This window comes from Strigops habroptila, chromosome Z (genome assembly GCF_004027225.2).
Source record: "Strigops habroptila isolate Jane chromosome Z, bStrHab1.2.pri, whole genome shotgun sequence".
NCBI classification, from domain to species: domain Eukaryota; kingdom Metazoa; phylum Chordata; class Aves; order Psittaciformes; family Psittacidae; genus Strigops; species Strigops habroptila.
The window spans coordinates 13,643,830-13,670,008 of record NC_044302.2 but is presented as its reverse complement, the minus strand read 5'-3'; the positions used below and the strand labels follow the sequence as shown (position 1 = coordinate 13,670,008).

Here is a 26,179-nt window from a genome sequence, read left to right as displayed (position 1 = left end):
TCTGTCAAGAATATTTTGTAAAGGGCAGTAAGTAAGAAGTGTTATTTATCAAATATGGTTTATTTTGAAATTGGAACAATACTATATGTGGAAGAAAAGTCATAATACATAGGGTTTCTATTTCAAAACTAATCTCATAAAATGAAATGATCAACAGATGGTTACTACTAAAAGGACACAAAGTTCCTCTGAACGAAGAAAAGTCACCTTTTCCAGCAGATGTATTTCAGTGTTGCCTGCTCCATTTTCAGCAGTGGCTTATTTTGACTTTTGTTTTATAACTCTTCATACAAAAGGGTGAGTGTTTGGGGAAAAAAAAAAAAAAAAGGAGAAAATTTAGTTTATCTCAAGTATCATCCCATTTGAAAGCTTCAAACACTTTAATACATTTGTCTTGTCAATCTCTTATCAAACTCCACAATCTCCCAGCTTTGCTTCGCTGCCTTAATTGAACAGTATCATGTTAATTTCATTAAAAGAAGATATACAGTTAGGGGTTTTTTTCCTATTCCCATAATTATCCATTTTTACAATTTACAAAAATGTTTCGTTAGACTTTTTCTGCTAAGGCATTTTGTATTGTGATCAATGATAGTAGAAAACTCTGCCTTTTTAATTACTGAACTGAGTGATTAGACTTAATAAGCTATGAGATGTAAATACTGCCATTTCAAATAAACAAGAAAGCACTTAGAAACTGAAACAAAGCCTTCCACTAAACTCAGGCACAACATACTCCGAGATACATGTGATACAAGTGATTTAGTGTATTACTTGCTGCAGACAAGGATGCACCTTGTTACTTTAAACAAGATACAGCAAAAGGTTTTTGGGGTTTGAGATATACTTTTAAAAGGTGCAGCTTAAAAACTACCATATTTTCAGATCTCCAACGGAAAAGACAGTTGTGGTCTCATAAAAATACTTTATAAACAGACAGCTTTGGGTTTCACTTTTCTCCTGTAAAGGATGCCCTCCCTGCTCCAGAGGCAGCAGGTTTACACAAAACCATCAGCTGCTTCTAAATACAGTGTTACAAAGCAGAACACCTTTCTCTGTACATGTAGTCTGTAACATTGAAGATATGTAATATAAGCTTGGGGCTTGGGGTAAGAAATAAAAATATTTTTTCAGAACAACAGGTACATAAAACAGTGTAACAAGCAAATATCCTTCTATCTTATGGATCATTATATTTCCACCTGCAAATTCTGACCGTATACAGGGCAAGGTGTGTACGCACATGCACCTGTGCATCAGTAATATCTTTACTGGCTTGTTTTTAAATTGGTTCTGTATTTTATTTTGAGTCAGAGTTAGTTATTTGTGAGAGGGATGTATGTTTTCAATTTCAGATGAATTTATCACTAATGTCCTTTTTTTACTCTTTTCAGAAGGTGTCTATTAACATTACAGTGTTTTTGTAAACTCTTTAAAATAACAATAAACCCCCCCCTGTTATGATCGCAAAGCTAGGAAAGTGGTGCCTAATTATGGCCAGGATAAACTGCACTTAATATCTATCTGTTGTCAACAAAGCAATTTGCCAGATGATATCTTTAAATCCTTTCCTTAAATTGTTTTTTGTACAAATTATTGTAAATGGTTATATTTAAGAGTCCATTCAAAAAAGCTGACGAGTTTGCCTTTAAAAAAATATTTTAAAAATCAATTAGAGAGCTAAACCCATGTTACCAGTATCTGGATTTGGGATTTTTTTCACAGAGGTCTCCATGGTCACATTTCTGATAGTCCCTAACAGCAAGGGATTATGTGTGCTGGTCATCCGCATTATTTTATCAGTGCAGCTGCCCAGTGCTCTTACAAGGTTATGTGGCTGCTGCCTCCAGGCGCTTCTCAGGCCTGCAGTGTGGCAGGGCAAGAGCCTTCTCCTTCCCAACATTCCCTGGATGGCTGAGAGAGAGCAGCGCAAGCCCCAGGTGGGCACACTGCCTTCCATGGAGTCCTTCTACGGACTGTGAACATAACATCTCAAGGGCTGCTGCTGCTTCAGTCTTGCAATTAGGGAATTTTAATCTCTACCCTTCTTAAATCTTTTTGCAGTGAGATATTTCAAGTCAAATGTGTTTCTGCACACTTTTCCTGAGCAGGCAGATTTACATATGTATTAGGTTCATTTTAGCAGAATACACACACAGCAATGACACATCTCATTGACAATGTGCTGTCTGATGGATAACTTCATACAAAACACATATTTGAAAGGAAAATAGGAGGAGGAATAGGATTAAGACTCTCTGTAAGTGACATCATGTTTTGTGAAGATGAACTGTGGGAATGTCTTGCCCTACTTTGTATTTTTGGATTATTCAAAGATTCAACAAGTGTTTTGCAAGTATAAGAAATACATTGCTGTACAGCATCATCATACAGGAACTGCCAGGGCTAAGTTTGTTCACACCTGAAATCATTATATACTTTATTTAATAATGAAAAACAAAAAAAAATTACTTGGATTTAGATTAGATATTAGGCAGAAATTCTTCCCTGTGAGGGTGGAGAGGTCCTGGCACAGGTTGCTCAGAGAACCTGTGGCTGGCCCATCCCTGGCAGTGTTCAAGGCCAGGTTGGATGGGGTTTGGAGCAACCTGCTCTAGTGGAAGGTGTCCCTGTCCATGGCTGGAGGTTGGGACTAGATGAGCTTTAAGATCCTTTCCAACCCAAACCATCCTGTGATTCTATGATTTTGCCTGCTCTTACACACTTTGATTTTCTGTGCCACACCTCCAGATTGGATTAATTTTATGTCCAGGCAATGCAGTGTTGTGATTTTGTCTTTCAAAGGTGTGCAGAAGCGTTTTAATATTGTGGTTTTAATTGTGTCCTGAGACATGGGTGAACAACTGCATTGCATTTCCATCTGTATAGCAGACACCTCAGAGCCTGGCTTCAGCATGTAACTCAACATTATCATCAACCTGTCTCCAAACATGAGCTCTAATTTGATATTGTCATCAATGGTTGATGAGAGTGTTTAACACCTCTCCAGATCAGCTGTGTAAATGCCTATGTGTTGGTTTACAAGAAGAACAGAGCAAAAAATGTCATTGAAACCTTATTTATACTTGTGTGTGTGAAGAGAATCAGCAATGCTAAAATATTGTTGAATTCTTCTTAGCTGAATGAATTGTTCACATAAAGTAAGAAAGATAACAAAAACTTCTAGAAAATTCCTGAGTGTTTCACCCCCGTGTTTTCCAAGTATGTCATTTCACTGTCTTAATTCTCAGTGTTTCATCCTGATGTTTTCAAAACAAAAAATCTTGCTTTATTTCACTTGACTTTTTTTCTAAATTTTCTTCTTCTTTTCATTTATATTTTTTTATTTATTTTTTTGTATATTTTAAATATAGATGAAATTATGGTTTGAAATAAATATGACATCTTCATCCTCAAAGGATTTCTTTTCTAGTCCTGCAGTTTACCATCAGTTTTTGGGAAAACAAAACAAAACAAAACAACACAACACAACACAACAAAACAAAACAAACAAACAAACAAAAAATAAAAAAAAACCAAACCCAAAAAGCCGAAACAAAACAAAACAAAAAACCAAAAAAGTAAAACCAGATTGTCTTCACTCAAACTCTTTATTTTATGGTTCTAGACCTGTAGTGGAGAAAAAAAACTCCTTTACAAGCATGACCCAACCTGTGACAGCTCACAGCTTCTCATTCACATGTGAAAAATTGAATGTGGTTGGGTAAGGATACCAGCTCAGGGTAAGACTGAATCAAGCCGCTCCTGCAGAAGGGAGGGAATAGGGAAGAACTGAAGATGGGATGGAGAGGTAGGAGAGATCCCTGAAGGAGGTGGCCAGCTGCACGAGCTGCCCTCCCAGCATCTGAGGATGGGAAACGAAAGGCTAATGCTGGGACCCTCATAAACGTTGTTGCCATAAAACCTGGGGTGCTGCCTTAATGGGTGCTGTAACCAGCAGCAGCATTCTTGACACCTGTACCTCTATGCTAAAGTTTGGAGAAGAGGAAAATGAAATTATCTCCATGCCTTTTGTAAAAGACAGCCTTTATTTATAAGTGGTGTTATTATCTATCTTCCCTTGTTACATATTTTTAAAAGCCTGTATATGGCTTCATCTTGGTCTCTCAGTTGTTTGTAGGCAGTACTGAGAGGAGAGTTTCCTCTTATTGTACAAGTTGATTTGGGAAAACAGAAACAATTCGTAGGAAGAATCACAATCTCCTCAGCTAAAAGAGGGTTTAAAGGTAGATGTTTAGACTTTGATTTTTCGAGGTACTTGTACATGACATCTTGGCCTTGATGGTCTTGTTTGTATAGGAAATCAGTTAGGCATTTATGGGTGCTCTTGCCTTGGAGAAGATGTCAAAATGATTGTAGCCCATTAAAGACATTCTAATATACCTTGAGGTTAACTTACACAAGGGTGATGAATATGAGGATTTCCATAATTGTTTGGCAATTAACCTATTTATGTGGCCAACTATTGATATTCATAGCATAAAAACTGGTTATTCAGCTAAAACCTCAGTGCAATCAAACAGTGATACAGTCTTTCAAATGTCTCAGTCAGCTTGTAGTCATTACTATCTTTTTTTTTTTCCTCCCCATTTGGAGACATTTGGGATGACTCAATTTCTCTAATCTCATACCATTCCCTCTGTCTTTAGAGGGGAATTTGTAATTGTTGAATTATTCTTGGCCATCCTTCATTCGGAATTTATGTTGTAATTTCAGCAAAAGCCAGACCTTGTACAGCAGTTTTCATCTTTTTCAAGGCTGCTTCTATTTCTTGAAATGCTGGAGGGTTTCCAATTATTCCTTCTGGTCGCTTTGGATGTGAATTGTAACAGATCATCCCAGAGTCGTGGTTCAACATTGTTAAGCTTATCAATATAAATATAATGTTAAACCCTTTTTAGATAATTGGGGCTAGGTGTAAAAATGTGACCAATTTATGCATAAATTGGTCCTACACTTCTCTTTTTTTCCCCTTATCAGAAAGAATCTTATCATGAACAGGTTTCAGACTGTTCCTTGTCAGGGTTTCTTCTATACCTGTTAACGGTTGATTAGGTTGTTATATCACATTTCAATACCTGCTTAACCTGATGCCAGTCAACTATGCAAACAAAATTCATTAAGGCAAACAGAACTCTTCAAGCTGGAATTGTAAGGCAAAAAGAAAAAGAGAAAAAAAAGGGTTTGATACATCAGCTACTACTGTACGAAACAATAGAGCCTTGTAAATCTGTATATTGGAAGAACTCTTGATCATAAGTGAAACTAAAAATGAGGAATATGGTAACAAGCAAAGGAGACTTTATACTCACCCTTTCATGCCTGCTTGTGGGTGAGAGTTTCTTTGCCAGCCACGTGCATGGCAAAGAGCAGTTTCAGAGGGCAGCTAAATATGTGGTCTTACTGGTCTGTCCCATTTCCAGTAGGTGTTTGCTATAGGGTTTCTTAAAGTGGTTTATCTTTTTCACCAGGCTTATTATGTTTATAGGAGGCTCATCTGTAGACTATCGTTATGATAAAGTGAAGTTTAAAATTACATTGGGAGCCTGCTTAAAGACTATCATGTAAGTCCAGGGAGAGGGCTTATCCAGCCTGCCCAGACCTGACTCAACCAAGGCACTCCATTATTCATCTGGACCAAAGCAGCTTGTGGAGGAAGCTTGCCCAGGCATAGGACAGAGCTGCAGCCCCCACATCAGTGTGATGAGCTGGAGAAGGGGCTCCAAGGCAGGAACACAGAACACAGTGGAGGGAGAAGTGGGAAAGGCATTTACCTGGTAAATTCTGCTTTCAGAAGTACTATCAATAAGAGTGCTGGAGCAGGAGAAAATTTGAATTCAAACACATTATTTCCAGATTTCTTTAGTGAGCATACTTAGAGTAAGGCAAGTGCATTGGAAAACTTCTTTACTGCTCATCCAATGTCTGCTTTGGATTTATGGTATGAGCTTTGTGAATACCTTCAAAAGAAAAAGTGTGGTTTATTTTGGTAATGTCTACTTTTTTGATTTAAAATATAAGAAGAATGATGTCTTAATATTAACCATAAGAGGTGAAAACTGGATTGTGAAAGTGTCCCTACTTACTAAATATGCAAATCGATGTGAAAAGACTAGAATTGCTGCCTCTTACAACAAGTTCACAACAGTAATTTGTCCCTTGTTGGAATACATCTATTTTACTACCTCCCTTTCTACCCTTGGAGCAAAGGGAACTTGGATTGAACTTGTCTTGATTCTAAAACATCTATGGCAAAATATCGAATAAGCCTTATTGTCAAACAGTTCCTGTTCTTTTAGAATTTTTCTCTAAAGAGCTTAACATGTTTTAATGAATAGTACTACTCCTTAATATTGGTCCGTTTCAGTCAAGAAACAGGATTGTTTGGAAATACGATTAATAACTGAGTATGTTTTGGTGGCTATGGTGAAATTCAAGAGCAGAATATTTATTTGCATAGCTGTATTTGTACAAAAGATCCCATGCCTAAGCAATCCCAGCATCACCACTGAACACATTGCATACCCACCTAAGCCCAGGGGCACAGTCTCAAAATCAGGATTTCATACTGGGTTGGATATTTGGCCCCCATAGTTTAAGAAAACAGAGAATCTGGTAATATGCACTTAATAACAATATAAAAATAAAACCCAATAAAAATAATGAGAATTATATTTATATTGAGAGAACATTAAAGTCATAATGGTGCAAATGGGCTTTGGGTAATTGATAAATACTGATGCAGAAAATTATTTTCAGTTCCCCCTCCTTTGTAGTAAAATACAGTTGCGTTTAAAGAGAAGGAAAAAGAGTTTTTTGTTTTGTTTTGTTTTTGTTCTTTTGGTGCACATTAACAGGGCTTTGACCAACATCACTTAGTAAACCTCAAAGCCACATTTAGAAGGAACGTGTGAGTTTGCTGCATTGGCAATCTAGAGCAGCAGCATGACTGGTTCCACCTTGAGAACCGTGGGATGGTGAAAGTATGTCGCCTCTTCGCTACAACCTTGCTGATCACTGCAAAACCAAATAAAGGATAATCATTCTTAATCTGTGGTTTTACTGAACCAGTGTCTTGCTGCTGCTGCTGCAATTCTGCTGCAGCTGTGGAACGAGATGGCTCCCTCAGCTGATTTGCTTTGAGTATTGAATATTAGTGCAGTGGTCCAGAACCCCTCAGAAGAAAAAATGAGGTGATGAGGCTTTGTCTCTTTAGTGCTGGGGCATCAACTTGTGAAGGCTCTTCAGGAGTAAAGGATGCTCTTGTCCTCTGTGATGTTTGACGTCACTGGTTTTACTCCATCTCTTGCTGAGCTTATTAACCTGTCAACGTACAGTCAACATCACAAATTAATTAGGATTTGCCATGTATGGCATATTGAGGCATCCTCATTTACAAAGCAAAAAACTTTCTATTTGGACTCATGGATGTAGAGGTAGATGTGCATGGTTTTGTCCTAGTTAGACTTACATGAGACCCATCCTGTTACACAGATTCCCTGTGGCCTATCTGTGTTCATCATAAAGCACCAAAATATAAAGTAACAAATTTGACTAATAAAGGAACATTTTGAAGTTGATTTTATGAGAGGACAGTATTTTTGTGCTCTCAGTGTAAGTGTAGACTGAAGTGGGCAAGTGCTTTCACAGACATGGACTAATGGAAAACAAGAGCAGGTGGTAGAAGCACCAAAGCAAAATACATTCTATAAAAAAAATTATCAAGAAAGAATTTTCATCCAGGCCAGCTGGACTGGCCAGCTAGCCAGTCTGAAAGGGACAATGCTCTTCTGTTCAAGAGCTTGCCAGGCTATATTTAATGAGGCGGATTTTAAAATGAAGTCTCTAAATATTCTGTTCTTTCCAGCAAAGAAAGGGAAGTAGTAATCAGCGTGGCTGAAATTTAAAACATAGACTTTGACTCAAAAAGAAATTAGTAATAAAAAACTCTGTGTTTGTTTCTAGTGTTGGAACAGAAATCTTGTAATTTTTTTTAATACTGGTGCTTTGGTTTCCTCAACTCATAAAAGGGATACCTCTATTTAGTTGCCTGGATTGTTGCACAAATGATTGTTGCACTGAAATGAAGACAATGTAATATTTATAAAGTATTTTCAGACCATTGAGTAGTAGACAATTTGGAAACCTCTTCTGTTGTACTGAATCTTAACTAAATCTAGTTTCTATCAAAGGATGTGTCTTCACATTTTAAGCAAGAAGTGTTTGGGGTTCTGTGCTTATGAATCAGTCTGTGTTAGGTTGGTTTTATAATTGAATAAGTTAAAGACTGGAAATGTGTTGCTGAAACATGATCACCAACCATAAAATCGGATAACCAATGGTGTCTCTGGAAGTCTCACTGTCATGGAGACTCTATGGGTTTGGTTTTTTTTGTTGATTTTAACAATGTAGATGGGTGTAGATTAAATTTTGTATCTATTTAATATTTTTGTTAGCTATAATGTGTCTGTTGTGCTAATCGTTTCAGCCATGCTTTGACAGAGGATTGACATGGTTCTTAAAAAGTAGAAAGAAGACTGCCCATGCATGCAGCACACCAGCTAACCAATGTTATGGCTCATTCATGGGATGAGTTAGTATTAGTAGGAATACCAGTAGTAAGGTACCTTTGTTTTTAAAATACATATACTTTGAGAGCATCATTTGCTGGGTATGTTACTACAGTAAGGGTTTTTTTACCATGTCTACTGCTATTGCCCCTATTTTTACTGCAAATGTACCCTTTGTGGCTGAAACTAAAACATATACAGTAGGGTAAAGTACCGGTAACAGAAACTGAGGTCTGGTTTCCCCGTACAGCTTCTGGTCAAACTGTTTAAAGGTAATGTAGTGCTGCTGGAATTTCTGTAACTACTCATGAAATGTGATATAAACTATATAGAGCAATTCTGAAGATGTTCTGCAAGGTGACACAAATCCCACCAGGTCTCTGCTGTGCCCAGTACCACTGCTGCAGACTCTAGTGCCATGTTATAGATGCCCAAGTGATGGCAAGTGTGGGTTGACAGATAAAGCATGGAATTTAGCACTAGGAGAAATCTATGCTTGAATCTTATTGCAGCATGTTATCTGACTTCATTGACTGCAGCATGTGACTGAATTAAAGTGAATGATGAAATTATGTACAGTCATTTTCATAAGCAGAAGTCAGTTACAAAGTGCTTCCAGATGTATGTTTAATGTATTTCTGGTTTATTATGGTGTCTATTTGATGTACGTGGTACTGACTAAATGGTTAAAAACACTGCAATGTGTACAGAAGTATATTGTACTCAATATTTTCCAAAAGTGTCAGCGTTGATAACTAAAACCTGAAATACGGCAATCTAATCAACAGTGCTTTTATGGGCCTATGAGTGTAGGCTTTTAACATTTGGGTAACTCTACTGTTTGTAGACATAAAAATAAATGGCCCTAAAATTATTTTAGGATTGTAGGTTTAATATAGGGAACTAGATAAAGCTACGAAAGTAAATCAGAGCAGAATTATTTCCGGCATCACATCTGCCAGGCCCATCAAGAAACAGATATTTTACATGCCTGCTTCATGGGGTTCAGGAAACCAGCACTCTGCTCAGCTGTATTAGTCAGGTGGACTCACAAAATGTATCTCCATGGCTCTCTATTTTCTGATATCTTATTTTATGGCCTACAGCCATACCATCCTGGTTTAAGATCCTTTCAGATGTCACAAACCAGACTGTTTCCAGAATTACCAGTACTTAAATCCTTCAGGTCCAAGCGTAGGAAATACTGTTAGACAGTAGGTGGGTATCATTCTTCTTTCACAGTTTGTCATGCACAAATGCTTCATCAGGCTGTTAACAGACACTGGATGTTGTAGGCACTTGGTTACCATATATGTAAAACTGGCATTTGACTCTTAAAAAATACATGACCAGTTTTCTAAAGGAAGAAGGTTAATCTAAAAAGCTTAGCTTCACCTGCATTTCAGTGTTGGGTTCTATTTTTTTCCTAACTAACATTTCTACATTTAATGCAGTGGTGGATTTTCCGTGTCCAACACTAATATAGGGTCATGCTGAAAGTTACTTGGCTCAATGTCACAGTCCTCTGGATTCCATAGTAGTGGCCTTTGTGATCATCAGGAGAGTTAAATGTATCATGTATAAAGCCAGATTCTGGTAACAGTGGCTGAGCATGGTGCAGACATTACAGTCAACCCACAGCAGTAATCCGACAGATGATAGTGAGAAGTTTTCAAAAAGATCAGAGCTCAAAACATGTGGTTTTATGCAGGCTAAACTTCTGGTCAGTAATGCTATTTATTCCTGGAGTGCATGATCATTACATTTATTATCACTCTGTAGGATAATATTGCATATTGCTTGTCTTTCACTTTCTTCTTTAACTATCCTTTTTTTCTTTTCTTTCTTTCTTCTTCTTTCTTTACTTTTTCCTTTCTACATTTCCCTCAGGGAGCAAAATTCCGATTCCTCTCAGGAGAACCAACTTTCCACTTCTCCTTCTTATCTGCTGAGATTATTAGCAATGAAGTAGATAACGTTAACATGTACAGAGTGATAATTGACCCTAATTAGATGAAAGAGGCTACAGCAAGAGTGAAAATTCAGTTTCTCACAGGTGTTGTAAGAATTTTGTTTTGCAGGCAAAAAAGCCCAACAGATAATCATTTATAGCAAGATGATGTGTAGAGATTTCTCTCCCACATGGGTGAGAACTTTTTAAAATAAAAATTCAATTTCTAAAGAGTCTGAAATGTGAACATATTGGATGGAATTAATTTGGTCTAGTGGCATAATGCTTTAGGTTGCTGCAATACATAGGTTAAGGTATATTTAAAATGCATCTGGTTTAAATTACTCATGTAAATAATAATTTCTGAGCTCAGGAGTGGTCACATGAGAAGGAGAATTGGGCTATTTACTCTGGCTTATAATCTTTGTAGTGAATGATGCCTAATTCTCTGATTTGTGAAAGATCCTAAAGTTTGCAATGCTGTATGAAGCCATATGTAGTGATGTGTTTGAGGAGCACAGACAGTGGTGTGCACAACAGTCCTGTTTCTCACACTGAATAAGCCCATGATTCCCATAATATTTTTTTTTTTTTTCTTGGAGGCGCTCAGGAGTTCAGTGTCTCTTAATTTTCTTGGAAAATTTAATTCATTTTCACCAGGATGTTAGTTTTAGTATACTAACTTCCTCTCTACTATGCAATTAACCAGATTGTTCACCAGTTGTTTTAGGGGAAGGGGGGTTGCTGACTTTTGAGGATGGGAAGTAGGGAAAGAGGGGAAGCCAGAGGTGATAATACCCCTGGCTAACTCACAGCTGGAGATGGAACACCAGAACAATGGACTGAGCTTATGAGCTGGGAAGGAGAATCTGCTCTCTGAGAACCCTGTTTGGTCCTTAAAACCCCCAAAACTGATGGCTTGAGGGTGAGTTGGGCACCTCCATCCCAGGGGAGACCAGCTGGGTCACTGAGGTTTGGTTTATTGTTCCTTCATGGTGCAGAAAGGCTGCAGGACTACGGGGGTGAATTGGGTTGGGATGAATGAGGAGGTCAGCCCATGAGATCTGTGGCTCTAACCCCAGTTTGTTTTGTAGATGGATCTACAAAACATTGTGTTTTGTATATCCATCTGTTGAACCTCTCTGCCTTGCCAGAGGTTTTTCTTCTTTACGTGAGTGGGCCAAAATCTATTCTCCTTGCATTCAGTGGGCTACTGGGATGAGCAAAGGGAATCAATATACAATGCAGTATGAATTTAACATGTGTAAGCTGAACTGCATTTTTAATATCAGCTATATATTTATTGTAGTGAAGAGTAACAAATTACAGTACCACTAGCATACAAAAGCTTATGGCATTCAATTATTCTTAATTAATAGGTAAGTGCAAGCCTTTTTTATTTATACTAGAGGAGATCTTGTTACTAATTTGGTTGCAAATGTATCTGTAAAAAAAGAAAAAATGCATATATATTTATTTTGCTAGTTTAATAGTAGAGCACTCATTCTTTCCTTTTAGTTTTTTGATCATTACTTGGTTTGCAATCAAATAGTAGCATGTTGGGTTAACATGTATTTCAAAGATGTCCAGTCTTTAATAAGGAAAACAAACCTGTTTTTTACAAACAAACAAGCAAACAAAAAGACTAATAAACAGTGTCTGGAACCTCAAATGAAGACTGGAAGTGATAATGTAAACGCAGGTTTCCTGGATCCATTTCCCTGGAATCTGGTTCACAAGGAAGGATCTGAAGGTCATTATGAGAAAAGCATAAGTGCAGTTAATATATGTTGTTTATCCACCCAGCGGGCTCTCTTTCCTTCTGTGTAGGTAAGCAGACTGACACAGGTCTCAACAAAACCTTTGAGTATTCATTTAGAGCTTCATTGTTAATTTTGGGGAGGTAAAACCCATGCATCAAGTAATTTTTATCCTTTAACAGAATTCAACTATTCCATAATTAGCAACTACAATCTTTGCATACTTTCCATATTAAGATCACTAAGCTCTTGGGAAAAATTAAACTGAGTTTTAAAAAGCAGAAATTTATATTTAATATCTTGAATTTTGGTTTTGCTCCCGAAACAGAAACAGCCATTCCATGTTGTATCAGTTGGAATTGGGGAAGCTGACTTCTAAATATTAACCTGCTTCACTGATATTATATGGTTTGGAAGGTGGTCTTCAAGATGCTACAAAAAAAAAAAAAAATTTTTTTCAGATATTTAGATAAATAAGAAAAATTTTCATATTTAATTTTAGGGGTTTTTTTTGTTTCAGTAGTTTGACAGACTTTGAATAATACTGTAGGAATGTGCTCTTAATATAGCCATGATGGAGACCTGATATTCAAATAGAGAATGGCAGGAGATATGGGATCTTCTGAAGGTAAGCAGTGGAATTATTTCAACTCTCAGAGCAACCAAACGAGAAGTTTTCTTCAGAGGAAATTGTGTGTACATGGTTTTTTTGAATAATTTTTCTGAATCTGTTTTTAAATGGATATACAAGTTTGGAGATGGATGACTAACTTAAGTTACTAATATATGAAAATTTGGGCCAGAACTTGTGCTTTTTGCATGTCTTGGAAAGTGTATGTTAATACCAATGACCACAACTTAGATCTAGATCTTATAATTCCTATAGTCTCCATTTTTCAGATGTTTGAATATTTATGCACTGAGCTATAATGATTTTCTATAGATGCTAATGGTGGTGATCTGTGTTACGGTAGCTACCTGAAAGTGCCCATTTCCTTGTTCTCAAAACCTGATGTGTTTCTTTTTTTAAGGCTGTCTGCCTGGGCTGCTTTATTTTTTATAAAAACTCCTTGCTTGAGAGAAAGGATGTACTGCCAGATATGCTCAGAGAAGATAATTTTTTAATGGATAAGGAAGCGTGGGGCACTTACTAATTTAAAAATTCTTGCATATCTTATTCTGTCTCTCTTTCTCTGCAAGGAATAGGTGGCTAAAGGATCACACTCCCAACGGGGTAGAGCACCACTGTTTAGTTAGAGGAGACATGGTCTACTGTGAAGAGGCATGGTCTAGTGTGAGGTGCCCCTGCCCATTGCAGAGGGTTGGAACTAGATGATCTTAAGGTCCTTTCCAACCCAAACCATTCTATGATTCTATGATTTTTGTCTGTGTGGTGATGGTGAAATTTTAGAATCATAGAATCATGAAATGGTTTGGGTTGGAAGGGACTCTAGAGATCATCTGGTTCCAACATCTCTGACATGGGGGTTTTGTACTAGACCAGGTTGCTTAAAGTAACATCACACACAGCAAACAAAATATTCAGGCCTCTCCCACTGAGAGACTTACTGCTGGGAGTATAGGTTAAAAATACACTGCAAAACTTGATCAAGAGCTGATAATTGAAAAGATGACATGACCTAATTTGAGAAGGGTTATATCTCCACATGCCCCACACTTGTGTAGTTCAAAATAGTACACATCTTGTCCCTTTAACTTTAGGTGTATGTGTCTTGTCTGGTTCTTGGAAGTGACTGTGTACAGGCAGAGCGTAATTGGCAGCCTGTGACATCCCTGTCTGCAAGTGTCTCTCTAAACGCAGTGTATTTCAGCCTTTATCTAGTGATGGCTGTTACCTGAGAGAAGCCCAGGGCCATCTCAAAGGGCTTGTAGCAGCTAATTGTGCCTGTTAGGACTAGCAATTAGCTGGGGATCTCTCCACCAGGCAGCTCCGACACCCACTAGCTTTCAGCTCTTTTCACTTCCTCTCAGTTAACTAGCTGTGCCAAGCAGAGGAGACAGGGACAGGTAGGCAAGTGTGCTGTCATGCTCGGGAGGGAAGAGGTGGGATGCAGGCAGGACTGCCAGGGGAAAAATAATAATAAATTATTTTGGAGTTATAATATTATAATAGGTTACAATAAATACACCAAAACATGACCTGATTATTACAGAACCAAAGCAGCAAGTGACCTGTCCCTCATTTAAAGGTATCGGAAGCTATAGCTGGACTGCTTGCACAATCTACACTTCAGCTTTAAGAAAACAATAAAATCTAATTACGTATAGGTCATAAAAAAAAAATCACGTACTTATGGTGGTTGCTAGTTACCATGGTGCAAACAAAGCTTTCAATGGAAACATGAAGCAGAACATCGGAGAATTAAGATAATAAATCAGTTTCATTGAATAATAAAGCTTTGCACTTACCCATTAATTAAGGATAATCGTATGCCATAAGCTTTTGTGTGCTAGAAGTGTTACTCTTTACCATAAATATATAGATGATTAAAAATTCAATACACCCTACAGGTAGCGAATTCATACTCTGTATATATTATGAAAGAAAGATGTAAGCATATTATTTTTTGGATTGGGATAGAGCATTTCAATTATCCAACAAAATTTGAGGTTTCGATAGCAATTGAGACTTGAGAATATCTACTTCTTTAAATCTTTGTGAAAATCTTTAAACATTGATGACATAATTCAAAGATATCTACAAATGTTCAAAAAATAGGCTGCGATCATTTGCTGCATCTGGTTTCCAATACTGAATTGAGACATACCACTTAATGCAGCACACCGTAACACAGTACACTCTGATCTTGTATTGACCCTTCCACTTGATACATCTTTAGGTGCTTTATAATCCCTAACAAATGTACCTTAAAATCCCATTGAACTATGTAGGCAATTGAGAACAAATGTCTTCAGACCAGAAATAGCATCTGATTCTTGGACCAAACGAGAGATCATGCCAGATCCATAAGGTGTGCAGACTAAAGGACATGAAGACTAAAGGTGTGCAGACTAAAGGGCTTCTACCTACTCCGTGGATCAAGGGCAGAGAAAGTCTTGGGAGCCAAGGCATCAGACCTGTGGAGTTTATACTCTTTCTCAAATGAACAGAAATGGAACTTACGAAATATTTTTAAAATTGAGTCGTTAAATTCCTACCCCTCTCAGTATTTTTTTCCTTTTATCTCTGAAATGGCATTTACAGGATGAATTTTCGGACAGGGAAAATAGAATCTCAGGCTGGAGGGGTGACAGACACAGTCTGCATGGATCCCAAATCCTGCTCTCTGGGCTCTTGCCCAGTGCTCTGGGGAGCATCCTAGTTCCTTGGCATGGAAATAAATGTTCATCAACATAACCAGGCCATTTTTCTTAATGTTAGAAAACAAACAATGAAGTTCTCAGCTTTTGCCCTCTCCTTCCATGCAAAAAGTTATACATTTGTCTTTAATTCCCTCTTGTTGCTTTCAAATTATGCCTCACCATCTCTCAGTACTCCCTTCCAGCTGACAAATAAATATTTTTAAAAATTGTGTTTTAGAAAAAAAAACCTGAATAAATGGAGTCCCACAATAGGTCAGTGGTCAAACTGTCTCAGGCTGCCTACTGTAAATACACAAAGCTGGCAAACAGATGGGTTGACCAGCCTACTGGACAGAGCATTTCAGCTCTGTGATCACCATTTGAGTCCAACTTGAAGCAATAAGAAAGATGAATTTGGTGATCTGAGTTCAGCTCCTCTTGAACAAACCCATCATCCACAACTCAGTAGAAATTTGACTATTCAAAAGGTGGCTTCACCTCCATGCATCTTGAATTTTCGTGTAGACCTGATGAAGTGAATTCCTATCCGCTGCAGTCTGCTCATATGGCGAGGGCAGTGTGCGAGGAGCTTGTGTTGCTAACAGTACATCGAACCTCTTCAGAAGGCAGAGAATTAAAGCAATGCTTTAATGCTCATCAATACAGGAATGGGTATTTCCCAGAGTATTAACCCAAATTGCAGAGGTGTACGCTTAAGTGTGTAAAACATGTAAAATGCAAAGAGCGAGTGAAAGCCTTGTCAATTTTCTGGGGAGAAAAAAAAAAAAAAATTAAAATTGAAGAGGAACAAATCCAAATCCTTCCAAACTGAACTTAAGTGTTAAACATGACCTTTGGATTTAAGAACCACAAATTTTCACTGGAAGTTGAAAACACACTGGATGGGGGAACTAAAGAACGGCAGGAACAGATGCCATTATTTGGCACACAGTGGGAAGAGAAGCACAGAAAAGGCAGTCTCTGCAGAAGACGTTTTCCTTTAACTCTCTTTATTTTCTCTTGGGGAGATAAGGACAGGCACCGCATGAGATTTTCTCCTTATATCAAAAGCTCTGGGGGAGGGAGGGAGAAGGGGAAGTTTAAAAATATTTTAAGAACCAGGTCATAAACATTTTAAGTTATCTCTTTTATAGCGCAAGAAGGTTTGTGAAGAGAAGGAAACACTGAACAGAGAGCCTGGGAGGAATTTATTTGGATTAACTGCAACATCCACTTGCTATAACAGAAGGAAAGATGTGGGAAAAGGAACAAATAGTTTGCAGTCTTTGTTAATAAGAGATGTGTATTCATGAAGAATGTGTGTGTGAAATTCATTTCATTGCCAGCTTATGGGCAGGGGGACGAGGCAGGTTCCCGGTGGGTAAGCTTGCCCTGTCCATGGTTGCTGAGGCTGCAGGAACTGCTGCAGAAGAGAGACAGAGGCAAACACCATTTTCTCACCCACTTTGGACACAGTTTTGAAAAAACACATAGAGATGTGTCACCCTCCGTAGTTTCATTCAGCTTCTGCACTGTTAGGAGCATGAGATAAAACCAAAACCCACACCTTGCACTTTCCTGGATCTGTTTTATCCTTTGAATTATGAGAGTGTTTCCTGAAGTGCTATTTTGACCATGGGGAATGGAGCAAGCACATTGCCCCACCACATGCCCACTGAATCCAAAGGAGGCTTATTGAAACCAAATGTAATAAATGATAGAGGATGGGTAGAGTGACCATTCAAAGAAATCAGCTGAAGAAATCACTATTCACAATTTTTTGTAAAACCTAGTCCACTTTGTGACCCTTAGTTTACATGTGAGAGGTTGAATACTTCTGCCTGGGGCCTGATGACCTTTCTTTGAGTAGTCTCTGTTCAGAGACATTTGGATCAAAGAATCGCTAATTAGTGGTATCTCTTTGGGGTGAAGGAGGGAGATATTATTACCATGCCTTCACTTCTGAAGATAACACTTGGTGGTAGCCTATCTTTGCCAACACTTTCGGTATACAAATTAAAGTTTTAATGATCCTATAAGCATTTCTAGTTCAAAACAAAGTGCTAGGAAGCAAAGATAAGTTGCAGGGGATAGGAGCAAGAAAAATAATTTAAAAAATAGGAATTATTGTGAAAACCAGCAAAGCATCAATCATATTATGTATGAGGTCATTATTAAGACTCTGTAATTTGTAATATCCTGAAGCTTCAGAGGTGAGGCCAGTGGCCTTACTGACAAGGACTCAAATGTTTGACGCTGGAGTTTGTCTTTCTTGTACCCACAGGTTACAAATCAGCATAGGGTGTTGTGAATATCTTGGTGAAATCAAGCAATAAGGAAAATCTACATCATAGCAAAGAATCAGGCAAACTCTTCATTAGGAAGGAGCAAGCAAAGAGCCACATAATTTTTTGAGTGCATTTCCTTTAACTTTATAGTATTTATTTGAGGTAATGCTCTTTACTAAAATTGCACTTCGCATTTTCCTAAGTTTTGCTCTGAACGTGAGTCTGCCAAAGATACACACACAAACCAGCTTTGAGTATGTAAATTAGGTAAACACGTTTCCCTATCCCCTTATGGAGCTAACTGGCAAATGGAAGTATATGATTTGTGTTTTGAAGCTGTAAAACACTTAAATGCTTATATTTATGCACGTGCATCCTTATTGAAATTTATGGTCTTACTGCTCAAAGTTTTAAAATGTCACTAAAATGATCTGGAGAACCTGGGATGCAAAGAAACTGTATGCAGTCTTTGTGTGGTCTGCCCCCCAGCACTTCATGCCCTCCTCATAAGGTGTTAAGTCCTATAAATATTTATTTGTACATAGCTATTTTTCGTATGGCATTTCAAATGCATCTCTGTTTTTATCACCTATTTAGTGGATTTTAAAACTTCTAACTTAGGAATGGGTCAGTTGTAGCAACCCAAGTGGTATGTACCTCCGGGGAGCAATGCATATATGATATGCTTAAGGTTAGATAAAATGGGTATAATCCATGTTGAAAACTTTTAAGTTATATTTTACATGTCTTCTTAAAGTGTATGCAGAGTCCATTGGGTGTGATTTGCATGACGATCTTTTTATGTCTTTGGCATGACAAAAAGTGCTAATATGTGCTTTAATGTCACAGACCAGGCAGTTCAAAGTTGCTTTAAATGTAAATAAAAATTAGTCCTTTAAAATTCATTGGTATAGTGATACATAACATAGAGATAAGCAAAAATGTAGACTGAGTAAAAGGACTTATACGCCTAACAACTTGCAGAAGAGAACGTTGAGCGAGCATGTTTCTTTTGTAGGCAAAACTTATTCCACAATTGAAAATGTAAGAGAACCAAGTTAAGCCATTTTGTTCCATGTGAAAATATTGTTTTGGCAGTAGTCTCTAATTTCCTAGATTTGCTCCAACTCCCAACTGTGCTGTTTGAGATTCAGAAACATTGGAGGCTTCTTGTGTTTAATATGGACTAGTGCCTTTTGTCATTTGAGGGGAAAAAAAATGAAATGGCAATGGAAGCTATTTTGCTAATGTTTTTATCTATTCTGTGACTGACATCAATAACACATAACAGTTCCATTGACATTGCATCCTGTCCAATGGACCCACTGACCTGATTCAATGTCAGCTGAAATGCCTCGTACATCATAAACATACATGAATTCTCGCAGATCCATTATCCTCCCGCCCAGTCCGGGAGTGCCAGGGATCCAATACTAAGCCAACAGGAATTAGAATTCTTTTTCTTCAGTTTATATTTTCTTTCACACTGTGAAGGAGCAACTCCATACGTTGTAGAATGTAACTGGGAGATCCCTACACATTTTATACATACATGAATGATAATGATGTCAATAGTCGTTCAGATACCAGGCTGGTAAGAGTGTGGTATACGAGCCCAGGTAAATACCTCATACCTTGTCAGGAGAGCCTGCAAACCTGATATGTCATTCTGTCTTATGTGCAAGAATACATGAATCATAATATTCCTATTAACATTGTACAAAGTCTGCAGTAGTTGCAGACTGCACCCAATGACAGTACAACTTTTATAAAAATACGGATATTTAGCATGTGCCCCTGCTGTGATTTCATTGCCACTAAAAGCAAAAGGAAGGTGAATGAAAAGCATTCCAAGGTTTCCAGTTGGTCCGCCTGAACAGTGCACTGCAACAGTATGTATTTGTTTTACTACTGAGCCTGTTTAGCAGTCAAACTGTAGGAAATTGAATATACACTTACTGTATAAAAATGATATGCTTGGTTAGTGATACTTTAGAAGAAATAAATGCATCAATCATTGAATAGCAGGTTGTCAAGGCATTATATGTAGGAAAAACACAGAACAAAGAGTGTAATGCATGTTGGGCACCTTTTTACAAAAGTTTCATGCCAAAGTTGATTTACAACAAACTTGTCCCTCCCTCTCTCCTCCCAAATTCTTCTGAAGAAACATTCAAAGAAATCTGAGCAAACTATCATGCTCTCTGTTCTGACGTGTGTGTAATTACAAGATCATCCTCATTGTGAATTTTCTGTTTGGTTGATTTAAGAAAAAAAAAAGATGCGTACTCTTAATGCTGTTCTGCCATTCAAACTCAGAAGGGTAATTTTCTTCACAAGTTAATGGGAAGAAGACTTGATAATTAGCCTGGTTTAGACAAGGAGCAGTGCCTGCACCCAAAGCTTGCTTTGGAGGCTCAGCACTTCTCAGGACAAGCCTGTCTGCAGGATTTCACTGTAAGGTGTAGTCTATCCTAAGAGGAAGGCTCTGAGCTGTGCACTGCAGCCATCCCAGGCACCATTTTTGTCCAGTGGTTCTTGTGGGCATGTTGGTCATGCTCAATTTCCCATCAGAGCCCTCTGAAATGTGCAGACCTGACATACAACCTGTATAATGCACAAGCTTTCCTGACAGCATGTGAAAACCTACAGATTAAAACTGCCATGAAATCCCCTCTTGCTATGGACTATTGCTCTGCCTGATCCGGACCCAAAAGCATGATGCTGAGCCTGCTTCTGCCCAAATGCAAGCTCAAATTCTCTGTTGTGAAACAGAGTAATACTTCCAGTATCTGAAGGGGGTCTGTAAGGATGCTGGGGAGGGACTCTTCCTTAGGGACTGTAGGGGTAGGACAAGGGGTAATGGCTTCAAACTTAAACAGGGGAAGTTTAGATTAGATAGAAGAAAGAAGTTCTTTACAGTGAGCGTGGTGAAGCACTGAAATGGGTTGCCCAGGGAGGTTGTGGATGCTCCATCCCTGGCGGTCTTCAAGGCCAGGTTGGACAGAGCCTTGGACCACATGGTTTAGTGCAAGGTGTCCCTGCCCATGGGAGAGGGGTTGGAACTAGATGATCTTAAGGTCCTTTCCAACTCTTACTATTCTATGATTCTATGATTCAACTAGTAAAGATTCCTGGATTTCCAGCCAGCAGCTCTTCTCTTACTCTCCATTTCATCTTCAGGGCATCTATTTGCCCTCCCATGTACATGGCTCCTTTCATTATATGGATTTATGCTACAGACATATGGCTCTAGTTAATCTGACAATAGCTCTTCCTTCCTTCTAAGAGATCTGTTACAGAGAGGTAACTATACATTGTAATGAAATACAACACAAAGACAGGAAAGACCCTTTTATTTCAGAAACACACAGACAGTCTGTTCACCTTAAATATCCTTCATACCAATACAACCATCCAAAATATCAATACAATTACAGTTCATTTCTGGTTTTGGCCAAGATAAAGTCACAGTTTTTAAAACTTTTATGTCTAAATCCTTATTTAAGTGTTTCATTTGCCTGCCCATGTAACCTGTGTTCCTGAAATGTATAAGTGGTCATTAATGCCTCATCACCCCTCTAGTTTCCATGTGTGAAACTCCCCATTTGGATGGCCATTTGTCAGGAGTGGCATAAAAGCTAGAAAAGTTCAATGTTGCTTTCCTTTTCCAAGTGTATAATGAGGAAAGAGGTAAGCTGAACGAATTTCTTTTACTAGGAAAAGAATAAAACACCGTGAATTTTATCCACAGGTTTCCCGAACAGACAGGGCAATCTGGATGTGATGACTGAAAACACCTGGGGTCCCTGAGCAAGGACCATGCTTGGAGAAGCAATAGGCCATTTATCATCCCAATGCTACTTCAGCCTTTGGTACTTCTCACTTATGACTTTCTTCAACCAGAGTATTCCTGAGGAAGTGCCAAGACAATGCTTCAAGGATAACTGTCTCCTCTAAACTCCTCATTTCTGGGGATACTGAAGTAGGAGTCACAGTGATGCTATCCTCATAGTGTGTTTTTATTCCCTCACCTTAATCCATCTGGCTGTTTGTAGAATGGTGTGAAGGTGCAGTAAAAGTGCATTATCGGTTTGACTTTCTGGCATTAAGCAGTTTAATAGCATGAAGGTTTACAAAATCTGTGTTATTTAATATGTCATTGTCTGGGAAAAAAATATTCTGAACTGAAACATATGGACATCTTTGTGTGTCTTTTGGAATAGTAATTTCAGACTGGTCTCCACATTAATCTCATTTTTGTTGATTTCGTCGTTTTTAGCACCCTTTGATTTCCCTTTCATTAAAAAAACAAAACCCAAAAATTACTTTTTTCTAGGGCCAAGCAGATACATATGCAGCTATAGTCAAGCTCATGCTGCACAAGAATGTGATGAAGATATTCATACAAGCAGAAAGCATCAGCTCTGTATGCAGCTGGGAACTGAACTCTGCTTCTGGAAGTATTCCTTTATCTTAAAGTTCAGGGTGCAAGTAAGGGGACTCAGAGTGCAAGATGTCTTCTATAGCATAATTTTTAAGTGGAATTTCAATGCAGTCTCAAGATAAATTGAATCAATGATTTACCGATTGGCTATCCTCTCCCTGTTACCTCTCAGAAGGCACATGCTTTTGTGGTTTTGGTATTTCATTGTTATAAATTTCTTGCTCCTCTTATGGATTTCCTTCAGGGTCATTGCACAACAAATGATCCAGAACACCTGTGCAAAGTGATGCAGAAGAGGCATGTGTGTGTATATATATGTGTGTATATATGTATATATGTAACTGATTCTAGCCCTTTAACATCACGTTGGACTCTAATCCAGCTGAGGACTTCCGTGGCCCAAACCCAACATTTCTATCCACTGTGAAATGGAATTACAAGTTTATAACTCTGCTAAAACTATGTCTAAATGAAGACCTTCATGTTTTTATAGTGAGGTTAATACTGCCACTAAATTCTCTAATAACATGCACCCTACTTATAGCCTGGTGTGATCTCCCCATGAGTGTTTTTAGTGTTGTAAACTGATTTTGCAAAGCCTTGCGCACTCAAAAATTTCTGGACACCAGCCAGATTCCTTTCAATAACCCTCACTGTGGCACTACGAGCTGAAGACCTTGGAGCTTGTTAGGCTTTTCTGAAAATCTTGATAGCCTGGGAAATAAGTCTGTGTGCAGTAGATAAGTTCTTTCTGGTGCCTGTAGATGTTATGAATATATGTCACAGATGTATCTACCATCAAACCTTGCTGGATTGCTGCACTGGAGGGTAGGCCTGGACAAAAGGTAAAAAAACCCAAGCCAGTGCCAAGTTGCTATACGAGCAACACAGTGACCACTTGTTCAGGCTCAGCAGGACAATCAAACTCTAGAAAGTAAGAGCTCCATGCATTTCCATCATAGAGGACCACGCAAACATAAGAGGATAGGAGGGTTGTATGGGGAATTGCATGAGAGAGTGAGTTTGGCTACATAGCTGCATGGAAATCAGACTATTTTTAAGTGTGCTATGAAGCATGTGCTGGATTTAAATTACTTTCTGGAAGATTTGATTCTGTTTATTTTAACTATCTCTTTCTCATAGGTAGTGTGCTTAGCTCAATGTCTGAGAGAAGTTCTGCAATACCTTAGAGCGTCAAAACACCTTTCTGGGGTTTCAGAAAACGTCACTAGGAAGTACCAGCTGCAGAAAAGAGCTCAAAGGGGGAGTCTATACTCAGTTAATGCCCCAGTGGGACCACAGTGTAGCCTAATTATATGAGGGTAATCTTAGAGGTTGTCCTGGGTTCAGCTATAGCAGTCATTTTTCTCCTGCTTAGTAGCTGGTGCAGTGCTGTGTTTTTTAACTTTCAGCCTGGGAACAACGCTGATAACACCGATGTTTTTAGTTGTTGCTAAGTAATGTTTATTCCAACCAAGGACTTTCTCAGTCTCATGCTTTGCCAGGGAGGAGGGGAAGCCGGGGGGAAGCAGAGACAGGACACCTGACCCAAACTAGCCAAAGGGGTATTCCATACCACAGCACGTCATGCCCAGTATATAAACCGGGGGGAGTTGCCCGGAGGGCCCAGATCACTGCTCGGGTCAGGCTGGGTATCGGTCGGCGGGTGGTGAGCAATTGTATCCTCTCCCCTTGTTATTTCACTAATCGTTATTATCATTGGTGGTAGCAGTAGTGGTTTTGTGTTATACCTTAGTTGCGGGACTGCTCTTATCTCAACCCGTGGGAGTTACATTCTTCCCATTCTCCTCCCCATCCCTCCGGGAGCGGGGGGAGGAAGAAAGGGGCGGGGGGGGGAGTGAGCGAGCGGCTGTGTGGTTCTGAGTTACCGGCTGGGCTCAAACCACGACAGAGGTGAATATATCCAGGGTTGGATCCCAACACTGCATCCTGATGGATGTTGAGCAAGGGGAACACAGCGAAGTTGTGAGACTTGCTCTCAGCACCCTTCTGCTCCTCAGTGAGCAATTCCCTGGATGAACAGTGCTGGTACCAACAAGCATAAGACCAGAGAAAAGCAGAGGTGCTGAAAAAAAGGAATTTAAATAGATAAATACTCACAAAGTTGCTAGAAATATGAAGTACTAATAGCAAGTCATATAATATATAGCTCTTTTCATTCTGGGACAATAGGGGATGATTTGGAAGTGGTATTGAAGCCAGTCTGCAGCACAGACACTTGTCAAGTGGCAAGCAGCATTTTTCATGTTAATGGAAGAAGCGTATTGTGTTCCAACACTTCAGATTCAACCCTGTTCTCATAAAAAATACCCTTGGATTTCTTATGAACATGAAGAGAAAATAAGGCATCACTCACAGAGAACTCCATCAAAGATATCCAAATAGGACAAGTCAGTTTGAATAAGTTTAAAAGGTTCACGTAACTTTGTCTATATCCAGGCATATTTTTATTCCTGGTCTTCTAGCTATTTCTGATATAACTTGTTACATTTTGGTCATTGCTTGTCTTTCTGTGGAGATAGGTTGCTCTTCAGATGCATTTTTTTCTCTTTGTTACCAGGGCTGATGTGATAGGAGAGAAACAAGAAGATACAGGAGGAATATCCAGAAAGTGTTTCCACACTGCAAAAGGTTGGCATAGAAGAATAAAAGACAGGGTAAGTACTGGATCTCTACTAAGGACTAGTGTAAGGTATTGCCCATCAGATACTTCAAACTAACTGATTCAGTCTCTCTTGTCATAAGTTTATTGGCTGCAGTACTACTTCTGAGTCAGCCCAGGTACTGAGCTATGCTGTAGCGTTAGTCAAAAGCAATACAATAATAGTGTAAAAGTTGCAGGAGGTGAATACAATTACTAGAAATGCTATTGATGGCATTACTTGTTTATTTAGTAGACAGAATTTAGAATGGGAATAAGGATTTGTCTGTCACCATCACATCAGCCATCAGTTCAGCACTGCCCTAGGCAATGAGTATGCTGTTACTAATTTTAGTTTGATTTGTTGTCGTTCAGTCCAGATAATTTTTGAGGTTCATTTAGTTGCTGTTAATAAAAAAAAAAAAAAAGACAGAAATACTGTGTACTGGCAAGGGAGGGTACTCAGAAATCCACTCCTTAAATCACAGTCCCTTCAGGTTTTGCTAGTGACATGACAGTGAGTTAGTTATTTCCTTCAGAGACAGGAGCAACAACTTGACTTCTCTTCACGACTTGGTGCTTCCTCTCGGCGGACCAGTGTCACAGCCACATCCTGCAGACTGCATTGCATTTGCACTGCCTTCTGAAAGAGCACTTCTGATGCTGAGCACTGGAGGGTTCATACTTAAGAGGAAGAGGTTGATAGAAAATGTAGTAGAGGTACTCAAAATAATGATTGAAGATGAATGAGTTGCTGTTCTGCACAGTCTCTAAATGCCATCATTAGATCTAACTGGGTAGTTGGCTGGTGGAAGGAGGTGTTGCCTTTGCTTGAGAAGTGATTAAACTGTGCAATTCACTTTCATGGGAAAGTGAGTCAGAATTTTCTGAGATTTAAAAAGACTCTACTTGTCATTTCTTTATTTATTTGCATGGTATTTAGAGCCCAGAGGACAGAGACAGCTAAGCTGACACAAGAGGTCACTTCCAGCTCACAATGGCTTTGGGGCACAAATTATTCACTTGCCAAAGTAATATTTTGTTCTTTCCTAGCACCATTCCTGTATTGTCACCATTTTGCAGTTATTAAGTGTCTCTAAATCCCTCTGCTGCCCCGCATGTTGCCTTTGATGTAGGTGAGAACAGATATATCCAC

The 26,179-nt window shown here is 38.7% G+C and overlaps 1 long non-coding RNA gene across 3 annotated transcripts in view; it reads left to right on the top strand.

Annotated features, from left to right (window-relative positions):
• LOC115601012 overlaps positions 1 to 25,951 on the top strand; it is a 122,683-nt gene extending 96,732 nt beyond the window's left edge. For 2 of the 3 annotated variants that reach the window (XR_003989219.1, XR_003989217.1), the window contains one exon: positions 24,943 to 25,951. This is a non-coding gene — a long non-coding RNA (uncharacterized LOC115601012). The remainder of the gene's footprint in view (positions 1 to 24,942) is intronic. The other variant, XR_003989218.1, reaches the window with a different exon arrangement.
• The last annotated feature ends 228 nt before the right edge of the window (positions 25,952 to 26,179 follow it).